At 50.0% G+C, this 22,714-nt stretch overlaps 1 pseudogene across 1 annotated transcript in view; it reads left to right on the top strand.

Moving 5' to 3' along the window:
• The first annotated feature begins 7,757 nt into the window (after positions 1-7,757).
• LOC147116976 (NEDD8 ultimate buster 1-like) overlaps positions 7,758-22,714 on the top strand; it is an 88,190-nt pseudogene continuing 73,233 nt past the window's right edge. The window contains exon 1 of the transcript XR_015078338.1: positions 7,758-7,842. The product of XR_015078338.1 is annotated as an NEDD8 ultimate buster 1-like (transcript). The remainder of the gene's footprint in view (positions 7,843-22,714) is intronic.

The raw sequence follows: 22,714 nt of genomic DNA on the forward strand, positions 1-22,714 counted from the left end.
CTGAATGTTTTGAGAGTGTGTGTATAATTTAGAATAATGGCTAGGAATCCTCTAGAGGATTCTGTGGCTCAGTTGGTAGCACACTTGCTGCTGAGTCAGAAGGTTGTGGGTTCAAGTCCCACTCCAGGGACTACAGCACATAAAGCTAAGCTAGCACATAAAGCTAAGCTGACACACCAGTGCAGAGCTGCACTGTCGGAGGTGCCGTCTTTCGGATGAGACATTAAAACCGAGGTATCGTCTGCTCTCAAGTGGATGTAAAAGATCCCATGGCACTATTTCGAAGAAGAGCAGGGGAGTTATCTCCGGTGTCCTGGCCAATATTTATCCCTCAATCAACATACAGGAAACTTTCGATTTACTGGTACCTAAATAACCGGAAATCTCGGTTAACCGGCAAAATTCAGGAGTAGGTTCAGGTAAGTTTTACTTCATATTCTACTTGCCTTCCTCCATCTGTTGCTGTGCAAGGGTGTGGCTGCAGCTGTTAAGCTACAGAGACGCTTGCAACTTGTGGCCATTGTTCTGCACTTGTTGCTAAGCAACAGGGTTTGTTGCTTTATACGGAGCTGTCAGCTCTCCGTATCTTTTACTATAGCTTTCGGTTATCTGGAATTTTTGATGAACCGGCACCACGTTGGTGCCGGATTTTTTTTTTTAAAGTTTCCTGTAACATTTTTTTTAAATCATCTGGTCACTATCACATTGCTGTTTGTGGGAGCTTGCTGAGCGCAAATTGGCTGCTGTGTTTCCCACATTACAACAGTGACTCCACTTCAAAAGTACTTCATTGATTGTAAAGCACTGAGAAATCCAGTGGTCACGAAAGGCACTATATAAAAGCGAGGTTTCTTTTGGAGGGATTCAGATGTCCTGAAGGGCAAGTACAGTGCTCTAGCAGTTTCTAATCGCTATTGGCCGCTGATTAAAATTGCAGAAACCAGATGCATCTACAGTAAAACATTGACTCCCTCCCAGCTTAGTAGGGATTTAATTCTCTGGATGGAGTCAGATTCCAGGGACTCCTGATCAGATTAGTGGTCCAGCAGCTAGGTTCAAGGTATTCTTGGTTGACATTTGAGTACAGTCAGACATTGAGCTTGCAGTGGCCTGAAAACCAGCAGTCGGAGGTGTTTTCAGCCTGTGAAAGACTATCATTGGAGGAGAAAGTTGACACCGGGTGTTTGGGGCGGGGGACGGACTTTTGAGCTGGTTTTTTAAAAAAGGGATTGTATTTGATTAGATGGAGATAATTAGGGGGAAGGTAATTTGAGGTCTGATACAGGAGGGAATTGGAGGTATGGGAGGGACTGAGGCTGCAGAAGTAAAGTGTTCACACTTTGCTATGTGCCACAAAGTTTATGAATGCCAATTATTTTTGGGTCTTTCTGTTGCCAACAGCAGGGCTCGTGCAGACTGTACCGTATTAATGTGAACTAATGCCCCTGGTGAATGTAATACAATCTCAATGTTTGGAATTAATTTGTTTAGAATTACTACCTGGAAACCAGGCTTATTTTATTTTATTACCCACCCCCAGTTTTCCATTCCCATTTCATTACACAGATTTAAAATCTTCACATGCCAGCTGTTTACCCCCTGGCTATATAACCAGGTATTGTTCATTATCATCTCCTCTCTATTCTCTGTTTACGCTAGGACAGGTCTCTCCTAATCTTTGTCATGGCTATGTAACCTGAATTCCCCTTTTGTCCATGTGCATTTTGACACTCACTCCAGACCCAAGACCATAACTTCTATCTCCCTTTTTTTCCCCCCTGCTTTCTCTTAGCCCCTCATGTCCTTCTCTGCTGTCTCCTCCCCTTCCTGCTCACTTCGCCCCTCTCTGGTACTTTGCCTCCAATTCCTACCCCAACTCATCACTACTTCTCTGCCTTCCTACTCTCCTGCTGTCATCCCAGGCTTGAAAACCCCCTTTGAAAAAGCTCACAGTTACTCTCTGCACCTCCCTTGGCATTTTCCAAAGGGCCATCGAGGTACCTGCAGTTGACCCCTTACAGGAGGCAACCACAACTGTCCATCCTCCTCTCGCTGACTGTCTTACCCAGTGTCTCCACTGGGGGCTAATATCGCCAATCTCCTTCCCGCCCTGCTCACCCCACCACCACTGCCCCCTTGGACTCTGCCACCGGATCATCAAATCACCACCTGTCTCTGGACTCCATGCCAGTGGATCAACAATCTCACCAGAATATCCATTCGCTTGCGAACAAAGCCCTGGCCATCCATGACCTTATGTATGATTGTATTGACATCCTTGGTTTGATGGCAATCTGGCTCTTGGGTGGTGATGCTTTGCCCCTTACTGAAGCCTCCCCATTTGGCTATACTTTACATCATCTGACCTGCTCAAAATACCACAGTGGTGGTCTGGCCCTTATCAACAAATCACACCCTCATCATCTGGTACCGTCTCTTCCTTTTGAGCACCTCTGGCTTGTTCCACCCTTCTTGCTGCCTCTTTAAAACTCTTGTTCTCTGCCAAGCCCCACCTTGACTTTCTCACACAGCTATCTTCCCTCAGCTTCTACACTGACCATCTCTTCACCCTCTGTGATTCCAATGTCCATTTCAAGTCCCCTTGCCTTCTCAAATTTCAATAACCACCTGTCCTCACCTTAACCTTTCCCTCCATATAAACTCTCCCACCCATCTTCACAGCCACACCATTGACCTTGCCATCTCTCATGACCTCTCTACACCCATCGCCTTGATCAAAAGCAAGGCTATCTCGCTTGCATGCATCAACATAGAAATCACTTTCATTTCTTATGGCAAATCAATCTGGTATTGAAAATAATCTGAACTGTATTGACTTAACTGCTGGTAAAATGTAGGATGAGTGACTTGGCAATAGCAGTGTGTTCAATTCTTAAGCTCCAAATACACAGAATTATCTACATTAATTGGATCTGGGACACCTTTTCCCCCACTGCTTGGCATTTTTTGTTGCATAGGATTACATAGGATATACAGCACAAAAACAGACCATTTGGCCCAACCAGTCCATGCCGGTGTTTATGCTCCACTCGCGCCTCCTCCCATTCTTCTAACTATCAGCCTAACCCTCTATTCCCTTCTCCCTCATATGCTTGTCTAGCCTCCCCTTAAATGCATCTATACTATTTGCCTCAACCACTCTGTTCGCGAGTTCCACATTCTCACCACTCTCTGGGTAAAGAAGTTTCTTCTAAATTCCCTATTTGATGTTCTGTGATGTTTAGACTTTAAACCTATATCAGAATACATGAAATAAAATCAGAAAATGCTGGAAATACTCAGCAGGTCAAGCAGCATCTGTGGAGAGAGAAACTATTAACGTTTCAGGTCGATGACCTTTCGTCAGAAACCTTTCAGATTTCCGGCATCTGCAGTATTTTGCTTTTGTATCAGAATATGTTCACCACCTCCCTCGAGTCCTGTGATTTGTCAGACGGCTTGTCTGACATCCAGTACTGGATGAGCAGAACTTTCCTCAAACTAAATATTGGGAAGACCAAAGCCATTATCTATGGTCACCACCACAAGCTCCATGCCCTAGCCACCGACTCCATCCCTCTCCCTGGCAACTGTCTGAGGCTGAACCAGACTGTTCGCAACCTTGCTGTCATATTTGACCCCGAGATGAGCTTCCGACCACACATCTGCTCCGTCACTAAGACCGCCAACTTCCACCTCCGTAACATCGCCTGACTCTGCCCCTGCCTCAACTCATTTGCTGCTGAAACCCTCATCCATGTCTATGTTACCTCTAGACCTGATTAATACAATTCTCTCCTGACCGGGCTCCCATCTTTCGCCCTACATAAACTTGAGGTCATCCAAAACTCTGCTGCCCGTATCCTAACTCGCACCAAGTCCCGTTCACCCATCACCCCTGTGCTCGCTGACCTACATTGGCTCCGGATCCGGCAACGCCTAAATTTTAAAATTCTCATCCTTGTTTTCAAATCCCTCCATGGCCTCGCCCCTCCCTATCGCTGTAATCCCCTCCAGCCCTACAACCATCCGAGATCTCTGCGCGCCTCCAATTTTGGCCTCTTACGCATCCCCAATTTTAATTGCTCCACCATTGGTGGCTGTGCCTTCAGCTGCCGAGGCCCTAAGCTCTGGAATTCCCTCCGTAAACCTCTTTCCCCCTGCCCCCCCCCTCTCTATCTCACTCTCCTTCAAGACACTCCTGAAAACCTACCTCTTTGACCAAGCTTTTAATCATCTGTCCTGATAGCTCCTTATATGGCTCGGTGTCAAAAAGTTTGTTTGATAACATTTTTGTGAAGCACCTTGGGATGTTTTACTACACTAAAGGTGCTATATAAATGCAAGCTGTTGTTATTGCCCTCCGCCTCCCCAAGAGAATAAAGGTAAACTAGACCCTGATCCACTGGATTTGCTAGACCAGTTTGCTTTCCTTGACATGATAGTTGTTCTACATGGTGTTCAATCACCTCTACCTGTATTTATATCCTTATAACCCTGTTCTGCTCCTAATCAAATAGTCATCCACCATAATAAGACAGTGGCCGGAATTTTGCCTACCTGGACGTGTCCCGTGCGGGAGGTCGGTGGGTCGGGTCACAACCCCGCTGCTGGCTCTGTCCCACTGTTGAAAATGAACTTACCTTCTGTCCCACTGTTGAAAATGAACTTACCTTCTGTCCCACTGTTGAAAATGAACTTACCTTAATGGGGCCTATTAAGCCCACCCAGCACGTTACCCGGCCCAATGAGAAAGAGCGGGTCTGGTGACCTCGTTCATAACACATTTTCAGCCAGGATCTTTAGAGGGACCGTGGCCACATTAGATTTAAAGTTTAATCTAACAGAGTGCTGTCAGTGCAGTACAGCATTGGAGTACTGCAAACACTGACAATAATTGCACAGAGGCACAGGGCTACACCCAGGATCATCGGTGGCTCCCTCCACATGCTTATGGAGGGAGTGAGAGCACGCAGGGAGGTCCTCTTCCCTTCCGATGAGCAGAAGAGACCTCCCCAGGAGATCAAAACAGCCTGGTTGCAGATTGCAGAGGAGGTCACAAGCAGGGATGTGTTCAGGAGGACCTGGGTGCAGTGCCGCAAACATTTCAATTATCTCATTAGTTCAAGAAACATTAGTACAAAGCCACACTCAACTTCATCCTGCTGTGCCTCTCATCACATCCCCATCACTCTGCCTTCCCTACCCTACTCCTGCACATCCTTACTCACACCAACATACCTTGCACCTCCACCCATCCCTCTCTCTCCATCTACATTATCACATCCTCATCTCACTAGCCACCCCTCACACTCATCCTAGTCCAATCATACCAACTAACAACACAAGGGTAGGCACTTGGGTGTTTTATCCAATGTTTATGTAAAGTTTCTGTTAATGTGGTGTCAAAACATAAAATCTTTATTTTCAACACTTTCCGGTCTTGGACAGATTTGTGTGCATCTTTGGAAGTGGTTTAGCGAGTTGCAGTGAATGGTGAGACATAACGGTACCCCCCCCCCCCCCCCCCAATGGTGGTGAGTGTGAAAGGAATGGCTTGGTCATTGTAGGGATGCTTTATGGCATTGGTGTGGGGTGGTGCCAACCTGGTGCATCATGTGGCAGCCATATGAGTGCACAGTGTAAAGTTAACTAAATCTGGCCATGATGAGACCATCCCTGGCCTCCCAGACAGCAATGTGGTCGGGTGCTGATGCCCTGTGTCCTGTGCAGCAGCAGGTGATTGCGGAGAAGGTTGGTGTTTTTGTTGTTGTTGGTGCTGCTGGTGTTGTGGCTGATCGTGGTCCGATTCTGAGGACCAAGGTGAGACAGTATAAACAGCGCCCATGTTGAAAGAATAGATGGCAGGTGAAGTACAGATGACAGAAGCATTCTGTGAATGGTGAGAGAGGTTTTTCCAATGGAGGTGAGACTGGATGGAGACTTTGCTGGAAAGACTTGCCGCCTGCAGAATCTGTGCTGGGAATGGACTGAGCAACAGCTTCTGCCTGAGGAAAGTGATCATCTGTCAGGTGGGGGCTTTTACTGCACATTTGATGCTGTCAAGTAATCAGCTGGAGCAATGGCCACAGAACTCCCGCCTCAGGTTGACAGACATGGTTCCCGAGCTGCGTGAATCCCGTAGCCATGCAGGGAAATTTAAAATGATGGGGGGGAAAAAGGCTCTTAAACTACCTGATGATGATTTCAATTGGGTCGCCCGTCACTGCCGGTCGGGTCGGCTCCACGATGACGGACGCACTTGGGGGAAAGGCAGTGGGGGGCGGGATGACAGCGGGTTCCCGACCCACTGTCAAAAATGACAATTGTCCCACCCAACCCGCCACTGATCATGCCCGCTACCACCCCAGAAAACTCCAGCCAGTAATTAACTTTATTTCAGAAAACAAAACTCCGAAGAGTGAGCAGGTGCTACAATGTGTTGGCATAGCACACGGATTCACACAGGTTACACAGGATGTGAGAAGTTTTGGATCATGGGCATGCTACTAACGAAAGAGGAAAGAAGAAAGAACTTGCATTTATATAGCGCCTTTCATGACCTCAGCGGTTTACAGCCAATGAAGTACTTTTTGAAGTGTAGTCACTGTTGTAATGTAGAAAACACAGCAGCCAATTTGCGCACAGCAAGCTCCCGCAAACAGCAATGTGATAAATGACCAGGTAATCTGTTTTAGTGATGTTGGTTGAGGGATAAATGTTGGCCAGGACACCGGGGAGAACTCCCCTGCTCTTCTTCGAAATAGTGCCATGGAATCTTTTACATCCACCTGAGAGAGCAGACGGGGGCCTCGGTTTAACGTCTCATCCAAAAGGCGGCACCTCTGACAGTGCAGCACTCCCTCAGTACTGGCACTGGAGGTGTAGTGACTCTGGTGTTTTACTAAGGAAATGGTGGTGGGCGGGGTGGCACAATTGCCATGCATATCCTAGCCAACCGTCCTGCTAAGCCGTGCGCCCACACGGTCGCTCACTGGCTAGGATATGCATGGCAATTGTGCCACCCAGCTGGAATTTAGAAGATTGAGAGGGGATCTCATTGAAACCTATAAAATTCTGTCAGGCCTGGACAGACTAGATGCAGGAAGGATGTTTCTGATGGCCGGGGAGTCCAGAACCAGGGGTCATAGTCTAAGGATAAGGGGTAAGCCATTTAGGACTGAAATGAGGAGGAATTTCTTCACCCAGAGAGTGGTGAACCTGTGGAATTCTCTGCCACAGAGGGCGGTGGAGGCCAGTTCATTAAGTATATTCAAGAAAGAGTTGGATATATTTCTTAAGGCTAAAGGGATCAAGGGATATGGGGAGAAAGCAGGGACTGGGTACTGAATTTGGATGATCAGCCATGATCTCATTAAATGGCGGAGCAGGCTCGAAGGGCCGAATGGCCTACTCCTGCTCCTATCTTCTATGTTTCTATGTTTCCTATGTGGTAGAAAAATTGAACGGGCTGCGCAGCCAGTTAAAGGGGCTGTGCACGAGAAAAAAAAATGAGGGGGAACATTGATCCTAGCTGCAGGTTACATTGGCAAATGCCCAAGAGAGCAAGTAACCCAGCCACCCAGTAACTACACAGGCGTACAAAGGAGAAAAAAAATTAAACAGTAACTCCTTAAGCTGATCAGTTTGAAGCCTGCTTTGCACATTATAACTGAAAGTTCAACCAGTTGTTCTTGTTTTTTAAAAAAATCCAGAGGCAGCGCATTAAAACCTTTCCAAATTACTTTCAATTTCACTTGCTCATATAAAACAAGTGTTGAGTATTTCACAGAGCAAACAGCCCGAGAAGCCATGGCAGAAGGGAGGCAAACAGTGCGTCAGGTATGCTGAAATGTGGTGCAGACTAAAGTGCTGGGAATGTCTCTGACACATCCGAGTTAGAAAGGGTCTATAAAGCAAATAAGATTCAATTAAACCTCAGGCTGCTTTGGAAGAGCAAAGAATGGACCATTCCTTAAATACTCTCCCAATTCTCGCTGCCACGTTGGTCATTGCAACCACCGTGGGTTTTAAATACATTTTTTTTTTAAAACAAGAAATGCTGGTCAGGAGCAGAAATTTGTTTAGCCGAGACTTGCGAGGGTGACGGGACAGAAATAGGAATATAGCGGAAGCTCCTCATTACTGGTGAGGTCGAGGCAGGGCTGCTCTGTTGAATTATACTCGGTGGTTTTGAAGCTAAATTCAGCTGCAAGTCATTCGATCGCGGTACAAAGTTATGCCTTCATGAGTTTAACGTGGGGAGCAGGGGTTTCGGCTTCTCAGAGGCAGCAATCTTGTGGCATATAATTCGGTTGTGAAGCACTGAGCTGGAGCCGGGTCCTCCCAACAGGCCCCAGGCCCCAGCCCTGGTGACCCCTCGCACTAAAGCTGCCGCTGTCTAAATAACCTTTTAAAATAAATATTCCGGCCCATGTCAAAATCTCGCCTCCCACTTTAATCTCCACTCACCTCACTGTCGTTCGTTCTTCTCAGCTGTTGCTTTACAACTGCGCTGTTCTGTGTCGGTTTGACTCTCTTGTTAACTGAAGGGAGGGGCACTCCAGGTTGGTGAGCAAAGTGCCCGAGTCTGACTTCAGAATAAGTTTTAAATGGATCTTTACTCCTCCAGCAAAATAAACACACGTGCCGAATGTTTGGGATTAGGTACAGAAAATGGCTTTATCTGAAATTCCTGGTGTTAAATTGACGGGGTGAAGGTTGAAGTTAATTTTTATGTTTATGTGCAGGCTTCTTTCGTCAGTTTTCTTCTCTCTGCCTCAGTATTTGGAGCTCTGTCTGTGTCTGTCTCTCTCTGCCCGTGTCTGTCTGTGTGTGTCTCCCTCTCTCTCTCTGCCCGTGTCTGTGTGTCTCCCTCTCTCTCTCTCTCTCTCTCCCTCTCTCTCTCTGCCCATGTCTGTGTGTGTCCCTCTCCCTCTCTCTGTCTGTGCGTGTCCCTCTGTCTGTCTGTGTCTGTGTCTGTCTGTCTGTGTCTGTCTCTCTCTGTCTGTCTGTGTCTGTCTCTCTGCCTGTGTCTGTCCCTCTCTCTGTCTCTCTCTGTCTCCCTCTCTCTCTCTCTGTCTCCGTCTGTCTGTCTGTCTCTCTCTCTGCCCGTGTCTGTGTCTGTCCCTCTCTCTGCCGGTGTCTGTCTCCCTCTCTGTGTCTGTGTGTGTCTCCCTCTCTGTGTCTGTGTGTGTCTCCCTCTCTGTGTCTGTGTGTGTCTCTCTCTCTCTGCCCGTGTCTGTGTGTGTCTCTCTGCCTGTGTCTGTCTCTGTGTCTCTCTCTCTCTCTCTCTCTCTCTGTCTATCTCCCTCTCTGCCCGTGTCTGTGTCTGTCTCCCTCTCTGCCCGTGTCTGTCTCCCTCTCTGTGTCTGTGTGTGTCCCTCTCTGTGTCTGTGTGTGTCCCTCTCTCTGCCCGTGTCTGTGTCTCTCTCTGCCTGTGTCTGTGTGTCCCTCTCTCTCTCGCTCCCTCTGTCTTTCTGTGTCTGTCTCTCTCTCTCTCTGTCTCTCTCTCTGTCTGTGTCTGTCTCTCTCTCTGCCCGTGTCTGTGTCTGTCTCTCTCTCTGCCCGTGTCTGTGTCTGTCTCTCTCTCTGCCCGTGTCTGTGTCTGTCTCTCTCTCTGCCCGTGTCTGTGTCTGTCTCTCTGCCCGTGTCTGTGTGTGTCCCTCTCTCTGTCTGTGTGTGTCCCTCTCTCTGCCCGTGTCTGTGTGTGTCCCTCTCTCTGCCCGTGTCTGTGTGTGTCCCTCTCTCTGCCCGTGTCTGTGTGTGTCTCCCTCTCTGCCCGTGTCTGTGTGTGTCTCCCTCTCTGCCCGTGTCTGTGTGTGTCTGTCTGTGTGTGTCTCTGTGTATATGTGTGTCTCTCTGTGTCTGTCTGTGTGTGTCTGTCTGTGTGTGTCTCTCTGTCTCTCTCTCTGTGTCTCTCTCTGTGTGTGTGTCTCTCTCTCTCTCTCTATGTGTGTCTCTCTGTCTGTGTCTCTCTGTCTGTGTCTCTCTGTCTGTGTCTTTGTCTGTCCTGCGGGAAGGAGGGAGGAGGACAGTAGGAGTATGTTTGTGTGTGTGTGTGCTAGGCCGATGTAGCAGAGCCTGGTCTCCAATCGTCTTGGATCCCCTTGCCATTGGACCAAGACCTTGCTCTGTCAAGCCCGTGTGGTAGCTGGTGTATAACGGCCACCCCACGTTAAAAGAATTCACGCACAGGCATCTTCCACCCTTTAAAATGAAGTTCGGGACCTGGAATGTCAGGACCCTCATGGACAGCCCCAACAGTGACAGACCGGAACGTCGTACTGCTATCGTTGCCTGGGAGCTCAGACTTTTCGACATAGACATCGCCGCCCTAAGTGAGACCCGGCGGGCAGGGGAAGGCCAGCTCAAGGAGCAAGGCGGTGGTTACGCCTTCTTCTGGAAAGGCAAACCTGAAGAAGAATGCTGCCTCCATGGGGTCGGCTTCGCCATAAAAAATGAACTAGTTGGGCGTCTCAGAGACTCCCCTTGTGGAATAAACGAACGCCTCATGACTCTACGGCTCACCCTAGCCCGGAACCAGTGCGCTACGGTCATCAGTGTGTATGTCCCAACACTGGAAGCCACAGACGAGACCAAAGAGGAATTCTACTCCAGCCTCGAACAATCCTGTCCCGAGTCCCAACAGGCGACAAGTTGATCCTCCTTGGTGACTTTAATGGCAGAGTTGGAAAGGACACAGACCTCTGGGGAGGTGTGATCGGCAGAGAGGGGGTAGGGAAAGCCGGCTCCAATGGTACCCTCCTCCTGACACAATGCTTATAACATGGCCTTGTCATGACCAACACCTTGTTCCATCAGAGAGACAAGTACAAGGCTTCATGGCAAAACCCTCGCTCCAAGCACTGGCATCTGCTGGACTACGTCATCGTCCAAGCGTGGGACCACAAGGACGTCCGCATCACCTGCGTCATGACAGGAGCTGACGACTGCTGGACAGACCACCGCCTAATCCGTTCTGTTATCTCCATCAATGTAGCCCCAAAACAGCGGCGGCAACAGAAACAATGCCGCAGGAAAATCAACGCTGGAGCACTCAAAGACCCCGCTAAGAAAGCCCTATTCAGCCTGTGCCTCACAAACAACCTAACGACTCCCAGGGATTCAGAGACACAGAGTGCCCACAGCGTCTGGTCTGCACTCAAGGCCTCCATAATCAGCACCTGTGAAGAGACGCTCGGTCACTCGACCAGGAAACACCAAGACTGGCTCGACGAGAATGACCAGGAGATCCAGGAGCTAATAAGTCGCAAGCGCAAGGCATTCCTGATCTGGAAACTGCAACAGAACTCGAGAGCAAGAAAGCAGCTCTACAGACGCCTGAAGGCCGAGGTCCAACAACAAACTCGTGACCTAAAGAACAGGTGGCGGGTGGAGAAAGTGCAGGAGATCCAGCAGCTAGCCGACAACCATGACGTGCGTGGATTCTTTAGCGCAGTCAAGACCATCTACTGCCCAAGCACCCAAGGTCCTACCCCACTGCAGGCCAAGAACGGAGAGGTACTCATCAAGGACATAGAGGCAGCCAGTGCCCGCTGGAAGGAGCACTTCGAAGATCTCCTTAACCGAGACTCTGTCTTCAACGCGAATGTCCTCAACTCCATCCCGCAGCATGATACCCGCCACCATCTCAGCACAACCCCAGCCCGGCATGAGGTTGAAAAGGCCATCCGACAACTGAAGAACAACAAGACCTCAGGAGCAGATGGAATCCCTGCCAAGGCACTAAAGCATTGCGGAGAAGCACTACTGGCGCAAATTCATGAACTCATTTATCTGGAAGGAGGAGAGCATGCCAGGGGATCTCCGAGACGCCATAATTGTGACCATCTTCAAGAAAGGTGACAAGTCCGATTGCGGTAATTAGAGGAGTTTCCCTGCTGTCTGCCACACGGAAAGTCATCGCAAGAATCCTCCTCAATCGCTTTCTCCCAGTGGCCGAAGAGCTCCTCCCAGAGTCGCAATGCGGATTCCACCCATTAAGGGGCACAATGGACATGATCTTCAGCGCACGTCAATTACAAGAGAAATGCAGGGAACAGCACCAACCACTGTACATGAAGGCCTTTGTGAGATCAAAGGCGGCCAACACTGTCAACCGTGAGGGATTATGGAGTGTCCTCCTCAAATTCGGCTGCCCTCAAAAGTTTGTCACCATCCTCTGCCTGCTTCATGACGACATGCCAGCCGTGATCCTGACCAACGGTTCCACCACAGACCCAATTCATGTACGAACCGGGGTCAAGCAAGGCTGTGCCATTGCACCAACGCTCTTCTCGATCTTCCTTTCTGCAATGCTCCATCTCACCCTCAGTAAGCTCCCTGCTGGAGTGGAGCTAATTTACAGCACAAACGGGAAACTGTTCAACCTCCATCGCCTCCAGTCCAGATCCAAGGTCGTCCCATCCTCTGTTGTTGAATTACAGTATGCAGACGACGCTTGCGTCTGCGCTCAATCGGAGATCGAACTCAAAACTATCATCAACACCTTCATTGAAGCGGACGAGAGCATAGGCCTTACACTAAACATCCGTAAGACAAAGGTCCTCTACCAACCTGCCCCAGCCACACAGTACTGCCCCCCCGATGATCAAAATCCACGACAAGGCCTTGGACAACGTGGACCACTTTCCATACCTCGGGAGCCTGCTGTCAACAAAGGCAGACGTCAATGACGAAGTCCAACACCGCCTTCAGTGTGCCAGTGCAGCCTTCGGTCGCCTGAGGAAGAGAGTGTTTGAAGACCAGGACCTCAAACCCGGCACTAAGCCCATGGTCTACAGAGCAGCAGTAATGCCCGCCCTGCTGTATGCCTCAGACATGGACCATGGAGGTACCACCAACGCTGCCTCCGCAAGATCCTGCAAATTCATTGGCAGGATAGGCGCACCAACATCAGTGTTCTCGCTCAGGCCAACATCCCCAGCATCGAAGCTTTGACCACGCTCGATCAGCTCCGATGGTCAGGCATTGTCCGCATGCCTGATATGAGACTCCCAAAACAAGTGCTCTACTCGGAGCTCCGACGCGGCAAGAGAGCCCCAGGTGCGCAGAGGAAACATTTCAAGGACCCCCTCAAAGCCTCCTTGAAAAAGTGCAACATCCCCACTGACACCTGGGAATCCCTGGCCCAAGACCGCATAAAGTGGAGGAGAAGTATCCGAGAAGGCGCCGAACACCTCGAGTCTCTTCGCCGGGAGCAAGCGGAAGCCAAGCGCAGGCAACGCAAGGAGCGCACGTCAACCCAAGCATCCCACCCACCTGTCCCTTCAACCACTGTCTGCCCCACCTGCATTGGACTCATCTGTCACCTGAGAAGCAAGTCATCCTCGGTTCTGAGTGACTGTCTAAGAAGGAGTAGTGTCGCTCTCGCTGCCTGTGTCTCTGTGTCTCTCTCTGTCTGTGCGTGTCTCTGTGTGTGTGTGTGTCTGTCTTTTTTTATTCGTTTACGGGCTGTGGGCGTCGCTGCCAAGGCCAGCATTTATTGCCCATCCCTAGTTGCCCTTGAGAAGGTGGTGGTGAGCCGCCTACTTGAACCGCTGCAGTCCATGTGCTGAAGGTACTCCCACAGTGCTGTTGGGAGGGAGTTCCAGGATTTTGACCCAGCGACGATGAAGGATCGGTGATATATTTCCAAGGCAGGATGGTGTGTGACTTGGAGGGGAACCTGGAGGTGCTGGTGTTCCCATGCGCCTGCTGCCCTTGTCCTTCTAGGTGGAAGAGGTCACGGGTTTGGGAGGTGCTGCCGAAGATGCCTTGGCGGGTTGCTGCAGTGCATCTTGTAGATGATACACACTGCAGCCACGGTACGCCAGTGGTGGAGGGAATGAATGTTTAAGGTGGTGGATGGGGTGCCAATCAAGCGGGCTGCTTTGTCCTGGATGGTGTCGAGCTTCTTGAGTGTTGTTGGAGCTGCACTCATCCAGGCAAGTGGAGAGTATTCCATCACACTCCTTACTTGTGCCTTGTAGATGGTGGAAAGGCTTTGGGGAGTCAGGAGGTGAGACACTCGCCACAGAATACCTAGCCTCTGACCTGCTCTTGTTGCCACAGTATTTATGTAGCTGGTCCAGTTAAGTTTCTGGTCAATGGTGACCCCCAGGATGTTGATGGTGGGGGATTTGGCGATGGTAATGCCGTTGAATGTCAAAGGGAAGTGGTTAGACTCTTGCATGTTGGAGATAAACATAGAAACATAGAAGATAGGAGCAGGAGTAGGCTATTTGGCCCCTCGAGCCTGCTCCGCCATTCAATGTGATCATGGCTGATCATCCAAATTCAGCACCCGGTTCCTGCTTTCTCCCCATACCCCTTGATCTCTTTAGCCTTAAGAAATATATCCAACTCCTTCTTGAATATATTTAATGAATTGGCCTCTACTGCCTTCTGTGGTAGAGAATTCCACAGGTTCACCACTCTCTGGGTGAAGAAATTCCTCCTCATTTCTGTCCTAAATGGCATACCCTTTATCCTTAGACTGTGACCCCTGGTTCTGGACTCCCCGACCATCAGGAACATCCTTCCTGCATCTAGTCTGTCCAGTCCTGTCAGAATTTTATAAGTTTCAATGAGATCCCCTCTCATTCTTCTAAACTCCAACGAGTACAAGCCCAATCGACCCAATCTCTCCTCATACGTCATTCCTGCCATCCCAGGTATCAGCCTGGTGAATCTTCGCTGAACTCCTTCCATGGCAAGAACATCCTTCCTCAGATAAGGCGACCAAAACTGCACACAATACTCAAGATGTGGTCTCACCAAGGCCCTGTACAACTGCAGCAAGACATCCTTGCTCCTGTACTCAAACCCTCTCGCTACGAAGGCCAACATATCATTTGCCTTCTTAACCGCCTGCTGCACCTGCATGCTTACCTTCAGCGACTGGTGCACAAGGACACCCAGGTCTCGTTGTACTTCCCCTTCTCCCAATCTATTGCCATTCAGATAATAATCTGCCTTCCTGTTTTTGACACCAAAGTGGATAACCTCACATTTATCCACGTTATATTGCATCTGCCATGCTTCTGCCCAATCACCCAACCTGTCCAAATCATCCTGGAGTTTCTCAGCATCCTCCTCACAGCACACACGCCCACCCAGCTTTGTGTCGTCTGCAAATTTGGAGATATTACATCTAGTTCCCTTGTCTAGATCATTAATATATATTGTGAATAGCTGGGGTCCAAGGACTGATCCCTGTGGTACCCCATTAGTCACTGCCTGCCACTCGGAAAAAGACCCGTTTATTCCAACTCTTTGCTTTCTGTCTGCCAACCAGTTTTCTATCCAAGTCAATACCTTGCCCCCAATCCCATGTGCTTTAACTTTACACACTAATCTCTTATGCGGGACCTTATCGAAAGCCTTCTGAGAGTCCAAATACACCACATCCACTGGTTCTCCCTTATCTATTTTACCAGTTACATCCTCAAAAAATTCCAGTAGATTAGTCAAGCACGATTTACCTTTTGTAAATCCATGTTGACTTTGTCCGATCCTGTCACTGTTTTCCAAGTGCTCTGCTTTTACATCTTTTATAATGGACTCTAGCATTTTCCCCACTACCGATGTCAGGCTTCCCCGTTTTTTCCCTACCACCTTTTTTGAATAGTGGGGTAACATTAGCTACCCTCCAATCCATGGGTACTGTTCCAGAGTCTATTGAATGTTGGAAGATGATCAGCAATGCATCTACTATTTCTAGGGCCACTTCCTTAAGTACCCTAGGATGTAGATTATCAGGCCCTGGGGATTTATTGGCCTTCAGTCCCATCAATTTCCTTAACACCATTTCCTTACAAATACTGATTTCTTTCAGTTCCTCCCCTTCATCAGACCCTATGTTCCCCGACATCTCTGGGAGGTTATTTGAGTCCTCCTTTGTGAAGACAGAACCAAAATATGTATTTAATTGGTCAGCCATTTCTTTGTTCCCCGTTATAAATTCCCCTGATTCTGACTGCAAGGGACCTACGCTTGACTTCACCAATCTTTTTCTCTTTTTCTCTTCACATATCTATAAAAGTCATTGCCTGTCACCTGTGTGGCGTGAATGTTACCTGCCACTTATCAGCCCAAGCCTGAACGTCGTCCAGATCTTGTTGCATGTGGGCATGAACTGCTTCATTATCTGAGGAGTTGTGAATGGCACTGAACACTGTGCAGTCATCAGCGAACATCCCCATTTCTGACCTTATGTTGGAGGGAAGGTCATTGATGAAGCAGCTGAAGATGGTTGGGCCTAGGACACTGCCCTGAGGAAGTCCTGCAGCGATGTCCTAGGGCTGTGATGATTGACCTCCAACCACCACAACCATCTTCCTTTGTGCTAGGTATGACTCCAGCCAGTGGAGAGTTTTCCCCTGATTCCCATTGACTTCAGTTTTACTAGGGCTCCTTGATGCCACACTCGGTCAAATGATGCCTTGATGTCAAGGGCCGTCACTCTTACCTCACCTCTGGAATTCAGCTCCTTTGTCCATGTTTGGACCAAGGCTGCAATGAGGTCGGGAGCCAAGTGGTCTTGGCAGAACCCAAACTGGGCATCAGTGAGCAGGTTATTGGTGAGAAAGTGCCGCTTGATAGCACTGTCAACGACACCTTTCATCACTTGCTGATGATTGAGAGTAGACTGTTGGGTGGTAATTGGCCGGGTTGGATTTGCCCTCCTTTTTGTGGACAGGACATACCTGGACAGTTTTCCGCATTGTCGGATAGATGCCAGTGTTTTATCTGTACTGGAACAGCTTGGCTAGTCTGTCTGTGTGTGTGTCTCTCTCTCTGTCTGTCTGTGTATCTCTGTCTGTGTGTGTGTGTGTGTCTCTCTCTCTCTCTGTCTGTGTCTCTGTCTGTGTATGTGTGTCTCTCTTTGTCTGTGTGTCTATCTGTGTCTCTGTCTGTGTTTGTCTATGTCTCTGTCTGTGTGTGTGTCTCTGTGTCTGTGTGTCCGTCTCTCTGCGTGTCTGTCTGTCTCTCTGTGTGTGTCTGTGTGTCTGTCTCTGTCTGTCCGTCTCTCTGTGTGTGCGTGTGTCTCTCTCTGTCCGTCTCTCTCTCTCTCTCTCTGTGTGCGTGTCTCTCTCTGTGTGCGTGTCTCTCTCTGTGTGTGCGTCTCTCTCGCTCTCTCTGCGTCTCTCTCTGTGCATCTCTCTCTCGCTCTCTGTCCGTCTCTCTCTCTCTCTCTCTGTCCGTCTCTCTCTCTCGCTCTCTGTCCGTCTCTCTCTCTCTCTCTCTGCGTGTCTCTCTCTCTCTTTCTGTCCGTCTCTCTCTCTCTGTGCGTCTCTCTCTCTTTCTGTGTGTGCGTCTCTCTCTCTCTGTGTCTCTCTCTCTCTCTTTCTCTCTCTCTGTTAATTTGTTTATGAGCTTCCTGCCTGGTGGGGATTTTCAGCTGCAGTTCCCCTTTTGCTGCACTGGTGAAAATGAAACCTGCTGCACAAAGCTGAGATGCCAATGTAATGATCGTCCACTTGAAGTTGTAGTGGAATTATGGGCTGGATCTTGCACCTCCACTTGTGGGGGAGACCAAAACTAGGGGCCATCAATGTAAGATAGTCACTAATAAATCCAATAGGAATTCAGGAGAAAATTCTTGACCCAGAGAGTGGTGAGAATGTGGAACTCGCTATGACAGGGAGTGGTTGAGGCGAATAGTATAGATGCATTTAAGGGGAAGCTAGATAAGCGCATGAGGGAGAAGGGAATAGAAGGATATGTTGATGGAGTTAGATGGAGAGGAGTGAGAGGAGGCTTGTGTGGAGCATAAACACTGGCATGGACCAGCTGGGCCGAATGGCTTGTTTCTGTGCTGTACATTCTGTTATTCTATGTACTCCAGCATGAGTCAGTACCACAAAAAGAGGAGGGGAGGAACTCGCTTGCGGAATGTAATTTTGCCGATTAGATCCCCTGCAGCTTGTACTTTAACTCCCTCACAGTCAGTCTGAGATGTTTGTTTCTGCATGTGACAGAGACTTTAATCCTGAGTCTTGGATTAGACACAGTGCTCAGTGCTGCCTTTGTTTATAACAAGTTTTATTTATTCATTCTCGGGATGTGGACGTTGTTGGCAAGGCCGGCATTTATTGCCCACATCTAGTTGCGTTTCAGAAGGTGGTGGTGAGCTGCCTTCTTGAACCACTGCAGTCCGTGTGGTGAAGGTACTCCCACAGTGCTGTTAGGGAGGGAGTTCCAGGATTTTGACCCAGTGACGATGAAGAATCGGCGACATATGTGCAACAACCCTCAATGCTTTCAATACAAAGTGTTTTTCATTAAACAGCGCACTTTATTCTACGTTGGGTAGAGTGAGTGCAAAATGGGTCCTGTCTTTGTTTTGAGGGAGATAAATGACCATCTGTGAAATCAACAGAGGATTTACCTCTTCAAATTAACAGTGTGGATTAATTGGTTTAAGATATATTTACTTTGTGGCTGCGACACTAGAACACTAGAGTGCCAACTGCAAGAGGCACTAGGAGGCTTTAGATTGTCCACAGAAGGTAATGAGAATACTGAAGGGATTTCATACTTGTAGTGTATGTACCTTTTAAGAGAGAACTACTTTTACAGCTCCTGTATACTGTAGTACCGGCAGTGACCACACCTGTATATAAGCCCTGAGCAGGCATCTGTACTGATAGTTTTTAGACTACCCTCATCCAGTAAACACCTGTTGATTGTTGATCTGCAGTCTCCGTCTATTTATTGAAGAACACCATACCTTAAGATTCACAGATTTAATTGTGGCGACGAGGTCAATTCGAACCTACCTGCAACTCTGCATTTCCTCCCAAGGATTCGCTCCTGGAGGACAGTGGAAGAAAGTCGAGGCCAGAAGCACGGGCGTCAACCATGGGCAACCGCCCAGTCATCCGGCAGAGAGTGAGCATCACAGGGGAGGCTGTTGAGAGCTGGGCTTGGTTCTCCAGCCACGACGATCCAGCAACAGGCTGGCAACAAGTACAGCGCAGACCCTTCCCGGACAGCGGCGGCTGGAGCCGACCGACGGCACAGAAAAGGCCGAGCAGCGTCGACTGGGTAAGAGAGAGGGTAAAGCGCACAGGGCGCAGCTGGGGGTTGAAGACCGAGCGGCGTTGACGGAAAACAAAAAGAGAGAGAGAGGGTAAAGCACAGCTGGGGTTCAGGACCGAGCGGCGGCAACGAGAGAGGCGCACAGGAAAACGTGCAGAGCGCAGCCAGGGCTCGAGCAGCGTCTGCGGGGGAAGAAAGGAAGCACAGGAGATGCCATTTGAGCCGCGGAGAAGAAGGGAGAGCGCGGGAGACGCCATTTTTGAAGCCGCAGCGGAGAAGAAGGGCGAGCGCGGGAAGAAAGGGAAGCGCGGGAGAAGCCATTTTGAGCCAGCGGAGAAGAAGGGAGAGCGCGGGAGACGCCATTTTAGCCAGTCTAACCACACCCAGGGATGCCGAAGAGTGGCAGTGTCAGCGTTCGACAATGAAGTCGAAGATTGGGCTACATATGTGGAGCGCATTTGTAGTGTATGTACTTTGAAGAAGGAACTATATGCTGCAGCCCCTGTATACTGCAGTACCAGTAGTGACCACCCCGGTATATAAGCCTGTGAAGTAACTTTGTATAGTAGTTCCAGTTTTGTCTCCATTCAGTAAACACCTGTTATAACCAACTCCTGCAGTCCGTGTCTCAATTACACACGGCCGTTACACTGGCGACGAACAGATCCGAACTTACCTACAGTTCTGCACCACCTCACGGGGATCCATCCCTGAAGCGAAGTTGTTAGAGGTCGAGGCCAGAAGGAAGAAATCCAAAAAGAAAAAAACAAACAAACAGAAGAAACGGGCGTCGACCGTGGGCAACCGCCCTCTGATTCATCGAATTCGAAGATTTGCAGGAGAGGCTGTCGAGAGCTGGGCTTGGTTATCCAGTCTATGGTGTTCCAGCTAATCGGGCTGGTGGCAGGTAGTACACTGATCCTTCCTGGGCTGCGGCGGGCTAGAGCTCGATCGGGTGGCTTTTCAACGGGGCCGAGCAGCGTTGTCGGGAAGAGGAGAGAGAGAGAGAGAGAGTGGAGCACACAGGGCGCGGCCGGTGCTGCTAAGCCGGGTGATGTGCCTCAATAAATCCGAGACTCGATGTTAGCGAAACAAAACAAGGCTTTTATTGACTTAGAAGGTAACACACAGAGGAGAGGTATCTTCCATCCAGAGGTCTGCCGTACTGGATGTGATGCAGGCTGGGCCAGCTTACATAGGGGCCAGGTATGGGCGGAGCCCTACACACAGTACAATACAATGGTGAGGAAACGGAACTGAGGTAAGGGAAATGAAACTGAAACCAACCACAGTCACAGGCAGAGAATACCAATGAGTGATGAATGGAATATTTCATCACATTCACCTCTTCTATAGATTTAGTCTGTTCGGGGGTTTGATAGTCCTCTGCGACCGACGTGGCTGTTGTGGTGCCGCGGGTGTCGGCTGGGTGTCCCCGGTGGCCTCCTGGGTCTCTGCCGGGGGTGCCGCCAGGGTTGTTGAAGGGGTAGTTGGTGGGGGTACCGTTGGTCGATGTTCTTCCGGGGGTGATGAAAGAGTAGTGGGTGGGTAAGAGTTGCTGTGATCGTTGTTGCTGCTGTTGTCGTGGTTGTTGTCGTTACCGGCTGGGGTGACGTCTTTTATGGACACGGTGTCCTCCCTTCCGTCGGCGTGCCGGACATACGCGTATTGGGGGTTGGCGTGGAGTAGGTGCACTGACTCCACGAGAGGGTCCGTCTTGTGGCCCCTCACATGCCTTCGCACGAATACCGGACCCGGGGTGGAGAGCCATGACGGCATGGATACGCCTGAGGTGGATTTCCGGGGAAAGACAAACATTCGCTCATGAGGCGTGGCAGTACACAATAGCGACCGTATCGAATGGAGCACATCTGGGAGGACTTCCTGCCAGCGGGAGATAGGGAGGCCCTTGGTCCTTATAGCTAGAGTGACTGCTTTCCATACTGTCCCGTTCTCTCGCTCCACTTGACCGTTACCCTGGGGGTTGTAGATGGTGGTACGGCTTGTGGCGATCACCCTGGACAGCATGTACTGGCGTAGCTCTTCACTCATGAAGGACGCCCCCCTATCCGTATGGATGTAGCTCGGCATACCGAACAGGCAGAACAGGCTGTTGAGGCATTTAATGACCGTGGCGCTGGTCATGTCTGGGCAGGGGAGGGCGAATGGGAAACGGGAGTATTCGTCCACAATGTTCAGGAAGTAAACACTGCGGTCGACGGACGGGAGGGGGCCCTTGAAATCTAAGCTGAGCCGCTCAAAGGGCCGTGTAGCTTTGATTAAGTGGGCTCTATCTGGGCGGTAGAACCGAGGCTTGCACTCGGCGCAAGTGCGGCAGTTCCTGGTCAGAGACCGAACTTCCTCAATCGAGTAGGGTAAGTTACGGGACTTTATGAAGTGGAACAGCCGCGTGACCCCTGGGTGGCAGAGGTCGTTGTGGAGGGTCTGTAGCCGATCCCCGGTGGCGCTGGCACACATCCCTCGTGAGAGGGCGTCGGGGGATTCGTTAAGGGCCCCTGGCCGGTAAATGATGTCATAATCGAAGGTGGAGAGCTCGATCCGCCACCTAAGAATCTTATCATTTTTAATCTTCCCCCTCTGTTTATTATTGAACATAAACGCTACCGACCGCTGGTCGGTAAGTAGGGTGAAGCGTTTGCCGGCTAGGTAGTGGCGCCAGTGGCGCACTGCCTCCACGATGGCTTGGGCCTCCTTTTCCACGGAGGAGTGTCTGATCTCGGGTCCTTGGAGGGTCCTCGAGAAGAAAGCTACGGGCCGCCCCGCCTGGTTGAGGGTGGCCGCCAAGGCAAAGTCAGACGCATCACTTTCCACTTGAAAGGGAGTGTTCTCGTCCACTGCCTGTAGCGTGGCCCGCTCAATATCCCGCTTAATGCTTTTGAAGGCGGCGTGGGCCTCAGCAGGGAGCGGAAAAGAGGATGCTTTCAAGAGGGGGCGGGCTTTGTCGGAGTAGTTGGGGACCCATTGGGAATAATAAGAAAATAACCCCAGGCACCTTTTCAGGGCTTTGGGAGCGTTGGGCAGGGGCAGCTCCCATAGGGGGCACAATCGGTCGGGCTCTGGTCCGATTTCCCCATTCTCCACCACGCTGCCTAGTATGCAGAGGCGCGTGGTGTTGTAAACGCACTTGTCCTCGTTGTAGGTGAGGTTGAGTTTTTGTGCGGTTTTCAGGAACCTCTCGAGGTTCGAGTCGTGATCCTGCTGGTTGTGACTGCAGATGGTGACGTTGTCGAGGTAGGGGAAGGTTGCCTGCAAGTGGTGGTCATCGACCATGCGGTCCATCTCCCTCTGGAAGACCGAGACCCCATTCGTCACCCCAAAGGGGACTCTGAGGAATTGGTAGAGGCGTCCGTTCGCCTCGAAGGCGGTGTACGGGCGGTCCTCTGGTCTGATAGGGAGCTGGTGGTACGCTGACTTGAGGTCGATGGTGGAAAACACCCGGTATTGGGCGATTTGGTTCACCATTTCTGATATGCGGGGTAGCGGGTAGGCGTCTAGTTGGGTGTACCTGTTGATCGTTTGACTATAGTCGATCACCATCCGTTTCTTCTCGCTACCCCTTACCACTACCACTTGGGCGTGCCACGGGCTGTTGCTGCGTTCAATAATGCGCTCTTTCAGGAGCCTGTCTACCTCGGTCGCGATA

Source organism: Somniosus microcephalus, chromosome 5 (assembly GCF_052327205.1).
Source record: "Somniosus microcephalus isolate GS21.2 chromosome 5, FLI_Smic_1.0, whole genome shotgun sequence".
NCBI lineage: Eukaryota > Metazoa > Chordata > Chondrichthyes > Squaliformes > Somniosidae > Somniosus > Somniosus microcephalus.